The sequence below is a fragment of the Schistocerca gregaria genome, chromosome 6 (genome assembly GCF_023897955.1).
Source record: "Schistocerca gregaria isolate iqSchGreg1 chromosome 6, iqSchGreg1.2, whole genome shotgun sequence".
NCBI classification, from domain to species: domain Eukaryota; kingdom Metazoa; phylum Arthropoda; class Insecta; order Orthoptera; family Acrididae; genus Schistocerca; species Schistocerca gregaria.
In genome coordinates, this window is record NC_064925.1 from 287,917,081 (window position 1) to 287,929,746 (window position 12,666).

Below are 12,666 nucleotides of genomic sequence, written 5' to 3' on the forward strand. Positions count from 1 at the left end.
GATACAGCAATAACTTCAGAAAGAGAATCTGTCATAGTGCAACATCTCAGCATAGGACAAAGAAAACTGGAATGATGTTCACTATCCAAGCTATAGTCCAGTGTCCAAAAGCAGATACCGTCAGCTATTGTTTCGTGTGGAAATCTCTAATGGAATGAAATACTTGATACATATTTGTGTCGAGCGTTCTGTGTGACGTCGTGTGTTCGCTCCAACGGATGGCGCAACATGTTCATCAACGGTAGTTAATCATTGATGACAGTTACGTAAATTCGTTTCTACGTTTAATTTGCAACTAAAGTATAAAAGGTGACAAAATGTACCCATTAATTGGCAAGAAAAACGTATGTAGAATTGAAAAAAATATATTTGAGTGTTATGCGTTATTCCTACAGTAGTAGTAGTAGTAGTAGTAGTAGTAGTAGTATGTATGTATGTATGTATGTAGAAGTCTGCAATACAACTCTTTTTTGTTTATCCACACATGTCTAGCACCTTCACTTGGTTTCACTGTAGTTCTGCTGTAATTGAGTGCTGTATGAATTATGTCTGTCATTATTACAAGTACATCAGTTTTTATTATAACCGCCTACCTGCAATGAGAGTGAAAGAACCCAGCTACGACTGCTATAAGCAGACCATCTGCTTACTTGAGTGAGCGGTGGATACAACAAAATAGGGTGCTTTTCCCAGCAATTCTTTCTTCACTCCTAAACGCTAGCGTAAGGGGACCCGACCCCAATTTTCCTATCGACTCTACCACTCTCATAATGACTCCTTTACAAAATCAGTTGGTCAACCCGTAAGTGTTTCTTTCATTAAGCCGTTTATGTGGTTGGCTGTAATCTCTTTGCTTCCTCAGTCTGTCCTCATTCTTTGCTAGCTTAATTTCTCTCACCCCTTTGTTTGCTTACTCTATCCCCACCCCTTCGATTGCTCTGCCTGTACCCATCCCATTGTCTGCTTGCTCGGTTGGTACCTGCTCCTTTTCTTATCTTTCCGTAACGCCGGCCACTGTGGCCGAGCGGTTCTAGGCGCTTCAGTCCGGAACTGCGCTGCTGCTACGGTCGGAGGTTCTAACCCTGCCTCGGGCGTGGATGCGTGTGATGTCCTTAGGTTAGTTAGTATTAAGTAGTTCTAAGTCTAGGGGACTGATGACCTCAGTTGTTAAGTCGCGTAGCGCATAGAGCCGTTTTAACCGTTTGTATCTATCCCGTTTACTGGCCGAGCGAGGTGGCGCCGTGGTTAGGACACTAGATGGGAAGATGATGATTCATATCCTCGTCTGGCCATGTAGATTTACGTTTTTCGTGGAGGTTGCGTTGAAAAGGGCGCTAAAGATTATCGTCTTCATCGCCCTTAATCGTAGCTTGTGCTCTATGTCTAATGACCTCTTCGTCGACAGGGCGTTAAGCTCTTCTTTCATTTCTTTCCCATTTATTTCTTGCTTCGTCAGACCCCACTCCATTTCTTGTATCTTGGTACATCCCCATCACTTTTTCTGCTTGCATGAACAACCGGCAGTCGTTTGGCTGCTTGCAAGGTAGACCTCTTCACCCACCCACTCTCCCTTACATTGCTTGCTGGTCGATCGCCACCTATTAGCTTGCCTGTTCCAGCAACCTCCACCCCTGAGCTTCGTTGATCAGTCCTCCTCCTCCTCCCTCCCTCACCCCTCCCCAGCCTATTATTGCGCTTATTCAGTCTACATCCACCTCTTAGCTTGCTTGCTCAAGGGACCGCCATTGCCTAACTTCTTCCTCAGCCGACACCAGTCCATAGGTTCTCTGCTCGTTCGCCCCTTAGCCACTCCATTCTCTCTCTCTCTCTCTCTCTCTCTCTCTCTCTCTCTCTCTCTCCCCACCCAACCTATCTTCCTTGCCCGTTCGTCCCCCTGACTCTCACCTAGCCTGCTCTGTCCATTCCCATCCGTTAGCTTTCTCGATCATTCTCTCAAACCATTGGTTGGTTCGCCCCACTCCTACAGCGTGTTCCCCACCTGTCCGTTATATTGTTTGAGCCAATCTTAGTGAGGACGCTGCCTGAGCGTCTGAACGCTTTTGCCAGCCCGCTGAACATGTTTACTACGAGCCCAGGTGCTGTCGGCTGTGAGGGGGGGGGGGGGGACACGCTAAGAGGATTTTCCGTCGCTAATGGCGTAATTAACGCCGCGGCGCTGCTCGCTGCCGGGTGGCAACGTACTCACTGGCTCTCCGCCAGGACCCACTGCAGTAGCGGTCTGCGTCTCAGCTGACTGGCCCCCTTCCCTTCCGTATGCGGTGCCCAGTCCATAAAGGCTGTAGTCACAATTGCATTAATATCTGTAGATTCCGTTGCCGACCGACATCACCCGGTCCTTTCAAATCAGTACCCCAATACGTGCACCATTAGAGTGTAGCTGTTCTAATCGTCCGAACGTACAGGCTTCGGACGACAATCAGCAAAATTCAAGTCAGTTTGTATTCTTCGCTCAAGTCGACGATGTCTCACACGGAATATTGAATAGTAGATTATGTATCCCGCCTGGAAGGAGGCGCGTGGGTCTGCTCCTGTAAACTGAAGGGTAGGCCGAATGTAGGAAGTGAGTGGGAGCAGGAAAAGGTGGAACATCTCTCGGTACTGCAGTGTGAATTAAAGTCACCTTTACTTCAGCATGAAGATAAATACATAACTTTGCACTGAGGTGAGCACGTAGGTGCGAAGCCTTAGACCCGTTGTAAGTAGTGCAAAGTCTCTGTATAAAGAGAAGCTGTAGCGAAGTGTCCCGGCCGTCTCCTCTTGATCAAATAAGCTGAATCTGGAGCGGAGCTCGTACATCTGGACAGCACCGGCTAGAGGGCGCTGGTATCGGTGTCTTAGTGCCAACCTAAGAACTTGCACCTATGCCGTGGCCTCGTAGCTATCGATACCACAGTTGTTGTTGTTGTGGTTTTCAGTCCTGAGACTGGTTTGCTGCAGTTCCCCATGCGTCATCTCCCAGTGCCTACTGCAACTACATCCTTCTGAATCTGCTTAGTGTATTCATCTCTTGGTCTCCCTCTACGATTTATATCCTCCACGCTGCCCTCCAATGCTAAATTTGTGATCCCTTGATGCCTCAGGACATGTCCTACCAACCGATCCCTTCTTCTAGTCAAGTTGTGCCACAAACTTCTCTTCTCCCAAATCCTATTCAATACCGCCTCATTAGTTACGTGATCTACCCACCTAATCTTCAACATTCTTCTGTAGCCCCACATTTCTAACGCTTCTATTCTCTTCTTGTCCAAACTATTTATTGTCCACGTCTCACTTCCATACATGGCTACACTCCATACAAATACTTTCAGAAACGACTTCCTGACACTTAAATCTATACTCGATGTTAACAAATTTCTCTTCTTCAGAAAAGCTTTACTTGCCATTGCCAGTCTACTTTTTATATCCTCTCTACTTCGACCATCATCAGTTATTTTGCTCCCCAAATAGCAAAACTCCTTTACTACTTTAAGTGTCTCATTTCCTAATCTAATTCCCTCAGCATCACCCGACTTAATTCGACTACATTCCATAATACTCGTTTTGCTTTTGTTGATGTTCATCTTATATCCTCCTTTCAAGACACTGTCCATTCCATTCAACTGTTCTTCCAATTCCTTTGCTGTCTCCGACAGAATTACAATGTGATCGGCAAACCTCAAAGTTTTTATTCCTTCTCCCTGGATTTTAATACCTACTCCAATTTTTTCTTTTGTTTCTTTTACTGCTTGCTCAATATACAGATTGAATAACATCGGGGAGATGCTAAAACCCTGTCTCACTCCCTTCCCAACCACTGCTTCCCTTTCATGCCCCTCGACTCTTTGAACTGCCATCAGGTTTCTGTAAAAATTGTAAATAGCCTTTCGCTCCCTGTATTTTACCCCTGCCACCTTTAGAATTTGAAAGTGAGTATTCCAGTCAACATCGTCAAAAGCTTTCTCTAAGTCTACAAATGCTAGAAACGTAAGTTTGCCTTTCCTTAATCTTTCTTCTAAAATAAGTCGTAAGGTCAGTATTGCCTCACGTGTTCCAACATTTCTACGGAATCCAGATACCACAGTAGAAACTGATAAACTTAATCCGAGAAAGATTGAGTTTGTGACATCCTGAGGATGAAAGTATCGTAAACAGGGTGTAGTTCGAAATCTGTGGACTGTCATTGTGATTTTTATTGGGCTCACAAATTACATTTTGTACAGGTATGTACATGTGACGCAGGACGCGTCGTTATATTTACAGTCTATACAATATACATATCGCAAACGCAGGTCTATTGCAAACCACAAAATCTTTATCGGAAATTTTAAGCCTAAATTACAACTATTTTCCTGGAAAATAGTTTGTTCAAGTGAGAAGGATGGCGTATCTTATGTTCATAGTTACTGTAGTTGATCTTTTTTGGATTGTGATAGATTGGTATTAGCTGTCTATAAATTATCATTAATGCTTATTGGTGTTTTTACGCCAGTAGTTTGGTGATTCTGTTTTATAAAGTAGCTAGCAAATGTAATTTACGGTATATATTTCCACTTTTCAGTGCTTCAGGTTTGCAGAGTATCTTGAGGAGGGAAAAGAGGGTTTAACGTCCCGTCGACATCGTGGTCATTAGAGACGGAGCACAAGATAGGAATGTTTCAAAGTCGGGGAAGGAAATCGGCCGTGCCCTTTCAGAGGAACCCTCCCGGTATTTGCCTGGAGCGATTGGGAAATCACGAAAAACCCAAATCAGAATAGTCAGACATGGGTTTCAACCGTCGTTCTCCCGAATGCGAGTCCAATGTGCTAACCACTGCGCCACCTCTCTCGGTACCAGAGTGTCTTATGCTATACTTAATGTTTGTCTTTTACGCGTATCGGTGTGCTTAATAACAGCCAGTCTATGTTAATTATCGTATGCCTGCGCAGTTTTAAATAAATACAGAGAAGCGATCTTTGTAATGTTGCCTTTTAAAGTCGCTACGTATCATCTCGAGTTTATAAACACGTTTCTCCCGTCATCTCATATATTTGTAAAACTTGTCTGCTTATTCATATATCTGAGGACAGAGTGTACAGTACTCGATGTAGTTCATTCACGCGCATTCGGTGTCTTTTTAAGAGCAAAATCAGCAAACATCACTCTGCCCCCAAGCACAGAGGAATCCTTGTATCTCGTAACAGATTTAATCTAACCTACTTCATACACAGAATATTTTCTAACATAACCTAACCACCTCGTCCACGCCAAAAACTGAGGTAGCTCGGACACATTATGACCAAAAAGTCGGTAGATGTTATTGATTCCTGACTACCGTTGTTGGTGTCACTGTGACCGCAGCCTAAACACAACAAAGCAACTCTCTTTGTGTCACTTCCCTCACTAGCAACAGGGGCATATTTCTGTCATCCTACGTTTATTCCAGTGCCCACGGAGACACAATCTTTATTCCATAACTGTTCCACCAGCATGCTGATCTCCATCACGCAGTATTTAATCTCATATGATAAATTGACATTCTATTACTTGAATGTACGGTATCCGTTCCTTTGAAAGAACAGACACCACGCAGATCCAGCAGCTGTAAAATATTATATGTAAATTGAAAAGGGATCACTGCTTTCAGCCGCAGCGGCATATTAAGCGGAATCAGCGACGACGAGCGAAAATGTGTAACGGACCGGGATTCGAACCCGGGATCTCCTGCTTACTAGGCAGGGGACTGCAGATACGTAGCGCTCGATGGGAGTGTGATCGGCCCTTAGGCGTACCGAGGTAGTCCATTCAGTTGCGGAAGCGCTGTGTCCCGGATGACGCAGTGGTTACCGCATCTATCCGCAGTAAGCAGGAGATCCCGCTGCGGCTCACACACACACACACACACACACACACACACACACACACACACACACACACTTGCGCGCGCGCCCGAGGGAGGACTCGAACCTCAGGCAGGAGGGGCCGCGGAATACGTGACACGGCGCCCTAGACCGCACGGCCACTCCGGGCGGCTGATAGCAGTGATCCCGTTTAAATTTACAAATAAAATCGACATTTGCTTAGCGCGACAAAAAAATGCCAGTCGTCTGAGAACGCTTTCCGTCGTAGCGCAGTCACGCAAATGCAGATGCAAGGCAAGCGTACAGATTGCACTGTTAAATGTAACCGCTTGCAGTGTCATCAATAGGTTGCAGGTGACAGCCGTGGTCAGAACAATGTTCTGTGTAATTTCGAGTGCATTATGTCGGAGCTAAGTAAATTCCAACTGGGCAAATTGTTGCTCTTCCGTAATCAGGATAGCAGAAGTGTTTAGCCGTACAGTGTAAATTTTCACGGCTGATGCTGACATCACTTAAGACTTCCAGGCTAATAGGTTGTGGTCGATGTGTTAAACTTTCTCCTGCTCGTTTCATCTCCGAATGCGGAAGACATCTTCAGAGGTAATTTGCCACTTTACCTCTTAAGATGTCCCCCGCAGTCGGATGGGGAAACTTTTAGGAGAAAGTTTTACACATCGACTACGGCCAATTAGTCGGGAAGCTTAAAGTGATAAAAGTGTTTGGCGCCTCAAGAGGCATCGATCGAAGATTTATACCTCATATAGGGAAAGCGGACAAACGTCTTCCAGTTAGTCACAGGGCGGTCGAAAATGTGTATTGAGTGAAGGTGACAGACGGTCATTGAAGAGGCTTGTGACGAAAAATAGAGGACTATAGCTGCGTAAGTTACTGCAGAAATGAATGCCGCACTGGAGAACACTGTCAGCACCAAAATAACAAAAAGGGAGCTCCACAAGCAGGTAAGTGCAGGGAGAGATGGAATTGAAAACCCAGGCATCAGTGACGCAAATTCCCGTAAGGGAAAACGTGGTGGGGAAGCTATACAACCTGGACTTTGGAGCAGCGGAAGAATTTAATTTCGTCGAATGAATCTTGATACACACAATGTCAACTTTTGGCCGAATTTACGACCCAGGAGTGCCGTGAGTTCGGCTGTGATGCGAGCAGTCATATTGTTGTCTTTCACGGGCACCGTTGTTACTGTTTGGCGACTCCATGCAGTGCTGTGTGCACAACGACCATATACGTGAAATTAGAAGGAAGGTCAGCGTTGGCCGTAATATTGATGGTTTAATCAATAGCAAAATCGATTTTTAGTCACATAGTGATCATCTTCAATGCTGTGGAGTACAAATTAAACTCATAGGAACATATTGTGGTCGTTTCTTAGCTTTGGTTACTGATAATAACTTGATACCAGTGCCAGTGAGTTTAATTTGTACTCCTCAGCTCTGAAGATGATCACCATGTGATTGAAAATCGATTTTGCTATCAATAAACCATCAATATTAAGGCCAACGGTGACCTTCTAATTTCACCATAGTTACCCCTCTGCAAGGTTGCATTACGGCCAAGTTTTATGTTACCATTTTGGTTAATCAGGTCCATCTCATGGTACAGTGTTTGTTCCTGTGGGTTGGTGCTGTATTTTGGGAGCTCAGATTTTGAACAGGAGGATGAATTTCCACGTCTTCACTGGTCTTCACAGTGACCATATACCAATAGTATTGAGCCTGTGTAGTGTGTATTGCAGAGAAGGATGCGTGATCGTTATCTCGCCTCCATCATCATGAGCTTACCAATGTTTTTCGGGAAGAATGATAGAAGAGTGCCTTAAAAACCATACTAGTATATAGTGCCAGAGTGTTGTGGTCTTCAGTCCTGAGACTGCTTTGATGCAGCTGTCCATGCTACTTTATCCTGTGCAAGCCTCTTCATCTCCGAGTACCTACTGCAGCCTGCATCCTTCTGAATCTGCTTAGTGTATTCATCTCTTAGTCTCCTTCTACGATTTTTGCCCTCCACGCTGCCCTTCAGTACTAAATTGGTGATCCCTTGATGCCTCAGAACATGTCCTACCGACCGATCCCTTCTTCTAGTCAAGTTGTGCCACAAACTCCTCTTCTCCCAATTCTATTCAATAGCTCCTCATTAGTTATGTGATCTAACCATCTAATCTTCAGCATTCTTCTGTAGCCCCACATTTCTAACGCTTCTATTCTCTTCTTGTCTAAACTATTTATCGTCCATGTTTCACTTCCATACATGGCTACACTCCTTAATAATACTTTCAGAAACGACATCCTGATACTAAAATCTATACTCGATGTTAGCAAATTTCTCTTCTTCAGAATCGCTTTCGTTGCCATTTGCCGGTCTACATTTTATATCCTCTCTATTTCGACCATCATCACTTATTTTACTCCCCAAATAGCAAAACTCCTTTACTACTTTAATTGTCTCATTTCCTAAACTAATTCCCTCAGCATCACCCGACTTAATTCGGTTACACTCACCAAGCGAGGTGGCGCTGTGGCTAGCACACTGGACTCGCATTCGGGAGGACGACGGTTCAATCCCGCGTCCGGCCATCCTGATTTAGGTTTTCCGTGATTTCCCTAAATCGCTCCAGGCAAATGCCGGGATGGTTCCTTTGAAAGGGCACGGCCGACTTCCTTCCCCGTCCTTCCCTAATCCAATGGGACCGATGACCTCGCTGTCTGGTCTCCTTCCCCAAACTAACCAGACGGCTTCATTCCATTTTGCTTTTGTTGATGTTCATCCTATATCCTGTTAAGACACTGTCCATTCCGTTCAGCTGCTCTCCCAGGTCCTTTGCTGTCTTTGATAATTACAATGTCATCGGCGAACCTCAAAGTTTTTATTTCTTCTCCATGGATTGTAATACCTACTCCGAATTTTTCTTTAAAAACCCTACTAATATATAATGCCAGAGTGTTTCCTATGCCGTATTAGACATGGTAATGTGTTTTTCGTGTTTCCATGTTTCCGCCGACCCGCTGTACATCCATCTCCTTCGGAACATAGCCTGCAAAAAGGAATGTTTTCAGGACCATCAATACTGCTTTTTGGTAATGACTATACGTCAATCCGCGCCCTCAAACGGTCGGCATATTTGCTGTTTGGCAGTATTTGAACACACGGGGGCCGCTTTGTACCTGTTGAACAGAAGTCACAGGAGACTGCGGGTACACATCTATTCATTGCGTACTGATTACACTTGAAGAATACGAGCAAATAGATAAATCAGTATGCGGAACGACAAGAAGTGGTGTTTGACGTTGGTGACGATGTGTTCAGTAGAAGTAGGAAAGTGGTGTGTCGCAAGGCTGCTCTGCGGGCAGCCGAGATGCCGGGGGCAGCGCAGCCTGCAGGAGGTGGGACGGGACCCAGCGCTGGCGGCTAGCCGCTACCTGCAGCAGCAGAGCCGGCCCCTGCCCGGCTATTCCGAGAAACGGCGTTCGCATGCCGCGGGCACAGCCTGCCCCGCAAATGGCGCGCCAATCTCCTCTACCTGCGAGCGCGACGCGCATAACCAGCTACTCGCAGCCTGCTACCTACATGTTCATTTGGTCAGTTTTTATCGAAGTGGTGCGTCACGAGTCGGTCTGCAGGCTGCTTATATGTGGCTAGTTTGTGAGTGTGACTACATGTTGTCTATTTACAGATAAGTAAGGAGTGGACGAATTTTGCTATCTCAAAAGTAGAACAGGTAAGACATAAGAAAGATGTAGTAAAGGAGCCCATACGAAGTCTGTATTATTGCCGTTCCCCGTACAATGCTCCGTAAAAATGTGCAGTATTTAGTCAGATTCGAAATACACGACTCTACTGCTGTGAGAATTACTGTACATTCTTTCAAGCAGAAGAAAAAGATGGACGAGAAATCGTTATTCCTAACGGCCACCACGGGTCACGATCCCACTTGCAGCTTGCCCATCAAACGGCTTCCAGTGGCGGCAAAAATTTAGAAATTCTTCCAATCTATATGTGGCAGACAGCAAACCAGTGCTTAACAGTATTGGTTAAAAACAGTCTTGGCTGCAATTTTAGTTTTTTTTTTTTTTTTTAGTTTTTCAACTACGCGTTTCGCCCTATTTAGGCATCTTCAGGTTGATCTTAATTTGGTACTTCTTAAAACGATCCGTTAGACAGTGTAGCCAAAGGGCATCGTCGAATACATCAGGTCAACATCGCCTTCGTTAAACTCAGTAATTAAGATCAACTCAGTAATTAACATCAACCTGAAAATGCCTAAACAAGGCGAAACACGTAGTTGAAAAAATAAAAAAATAAGAAATTGCAACCAAGACTGTTTTTAACCAATACAGACAAAAATTTAATTTGTAATATTTCATACAGTGACCAGCAGAAAAATGCTCCTATCAGAGCACAAAAGAGGCAAATGTGCTCCTGTTTATCAAAAGACTCTGACTGAAAAGTGGAGTACCAGCTGCCTCAGTCTACTTTCCTCAGTACCCTTAACAGTTTTCGCAAAAAATTTGACATACTCTTATTAACAAGAAACTCTCCTCTCACTCCCACAAGTTCCACTAAATGTAATTCGCTCACACTCACTAGTTCTTTCAGCCCAGCTTACTGTCGTTATCTCTTTGAGTCTCTCCAAATGTCACTGTTCTCCTATTACTGCCTCACTGTCATTGCCTCCCTCTTGCTCTGTCTCATTCGTTCCTTTCCACTGCTGCTGTCTCTTCTCACTGCCGCTGTCTCTCCCTTTCATCCTCACTGTCATTGCCATCGCCTCTGCGTCTCATTATCATTGGCTCCCACCCACTTCCACTTTCTCTTTTTCTGTATTCCTCTGTGTTACCGTAGCGGTAAAAACTGTAAGTAGGTATCCCGTAGCAGTGTTTATGTTGTAGCGTCGCTCTGAGCCACGCTGCGTAACTGACCAGCTGTAAGGGTGATCGTACTATCGGTATGGGTTTTCTCACTGTTGTCGAGGACGTTTGATGTTTTATTAGTAAAGTATTTGTCAGGCTTGCATCGCCGGACTAGGAAGACAGACCCATCATAATTGAAGGCATCGCCAGAAAAATGTGCTACTCCTCAGTTTAATAAAGATATCTGTGACCACGCAATGTGTTTTCGACTCCACCGCATTCTGGCAACAGGTAATTCTACGTCTACCGCTAGGAAATGCTGTCTGCTATATAAATTGTTTTGTTCTATTGCATGTATATACTTGTCTTTGAATGTAACCAAACATAGACAGTCTGTCCAAAAAGTTCCTTGATTTTATTCTTGACGTATAAATGACGTCAGCGCAGTAGCTACGGTGGCAGGTTAAACTAACAACTGTAAACAACAGGTGCGCAGTCGACCAATCGGTTGTTAGCATGCAGTGTTAAGTATTGGACATGCCGCCGTAGTATGTCAACTTGGGTGTCAATCACAGCGGAGCAACGAAGTGAACATCTCTAAATCAACTGTGCCAGGCATTGTCCAGAATGTTTTGAAAAGAGAACGATGTGTGCGAAGTTTGTCCCACACACCTTCAGTTCTGAACAAAAACAACGACGCCTGGTCGCCTGCCGCGACTCGATTGAAATGCGAGATGTAGACAATTGTTTTCTGGAAAAAATCAAGGGTGTCCAGACATTATGTTAGCCGTACGACTCTACCGCAAAACGACGAAGTGTGCAAATTCACGTGAAGGGTCAACGCTTTGACAATAAACCCGCCATTCAAGCTAATGTGACGTGCGGATTGAGGAACATCCCAAAGAAGAGCTTTTCTGACAGTTTCATACGGTTGTATGAACATTCTGTGTCGTACTAAAGTGCGGGGGGGGGGGGGGGGTTACTATGTCGGATACCTGAAGCATTTAAGCAGCCGTCGTACCACTTCTGTATTTTTTTATTAATCCAGTGTCGAAACTTTGTGGATTGACGAGCTGGGATATAACATGCAGTAACGTAAAATATGCTCTTCTGGATTATCGGTTTCTTCCGCCGAAAAAGAAAATGAAAGCAAAATTTGGGATTTGCAAATAACTTTTGAAGAAGGAATTGTAATTCAAGCGTAAATTATTCCGTTGCGCCTGGTTTGATTAAGATAAAAGTTGACAATTTTACATACTAAGTTTTCGTGTACCTCTGGAAACCCTTCGTCAAAAGTTATTTGCAATCCCAAATTTTCTTTTACCTTCTCTTTTCAGGTGTTTATGAAAATACTGATTAAATCCTTGCGCTGAGCATTATTTTGATTTCTAAGGGATGTAAGTAATGTAAAAATTGGATGTAACTTTTTTTAAAAAAAAGGTTTCTAAATAGAGACTCGACCCCACGACCTTCAGATTACCGTTCTGTACTGCTTCCGCTGCGCCAACCGCTGCCCGGAAACTAAGCTAATTTACATGGCTCATACCTCTCCAGACCCGCGCCAGTTTTTTCTAAACATTGGGCCATCTGGATCTCACACTTCGGTCATTTCGTTTCTGGCCAAGCTCTGCCTCTACCATAATTTGGACTGAGTCGGTGGTGACGAGTATGCGTGCGTCGCCTTGTCGGACTGCGTGACGTGGCACAGCAATGCTGTCGGTGTGAGAAAAGGGAAGCAATACTCATAGTGAGAGGTAAGTCTTTACAGGCAAGAAAGGAGGCAAATATGGCCCGGCCACACAAAATAAGAGTGATCCCCAACTTTGGTGGATAACAGCAGCAAAACATTGGCCATACGAAGGCAGGTGCTTGCAGCATCCTGCTGCATAAGTGATATCGCCGGACATACATCAATGCCGCAACCACATTGGACTGTTGTTGACGCAACACGTGCGGCCAGATG

The 12,666-nt window shown here is 44.6% G+C and overlaps 1 protein-coding gene across 2 annotated transcripts in view; it reads left to right on the forward strand.

Annotated features, from left to right (window-relative positions):
* The window catches only part of LOC126278209 (histone acetyltransferase KAT7), a 504,982-nt gene that overhangs the window by 246,090 nt on the left and 246,226 nt on the right, over nt 1–12,666 (forward strand). The gene's annotated exons all lie outside the window — the stretch shown is intronic.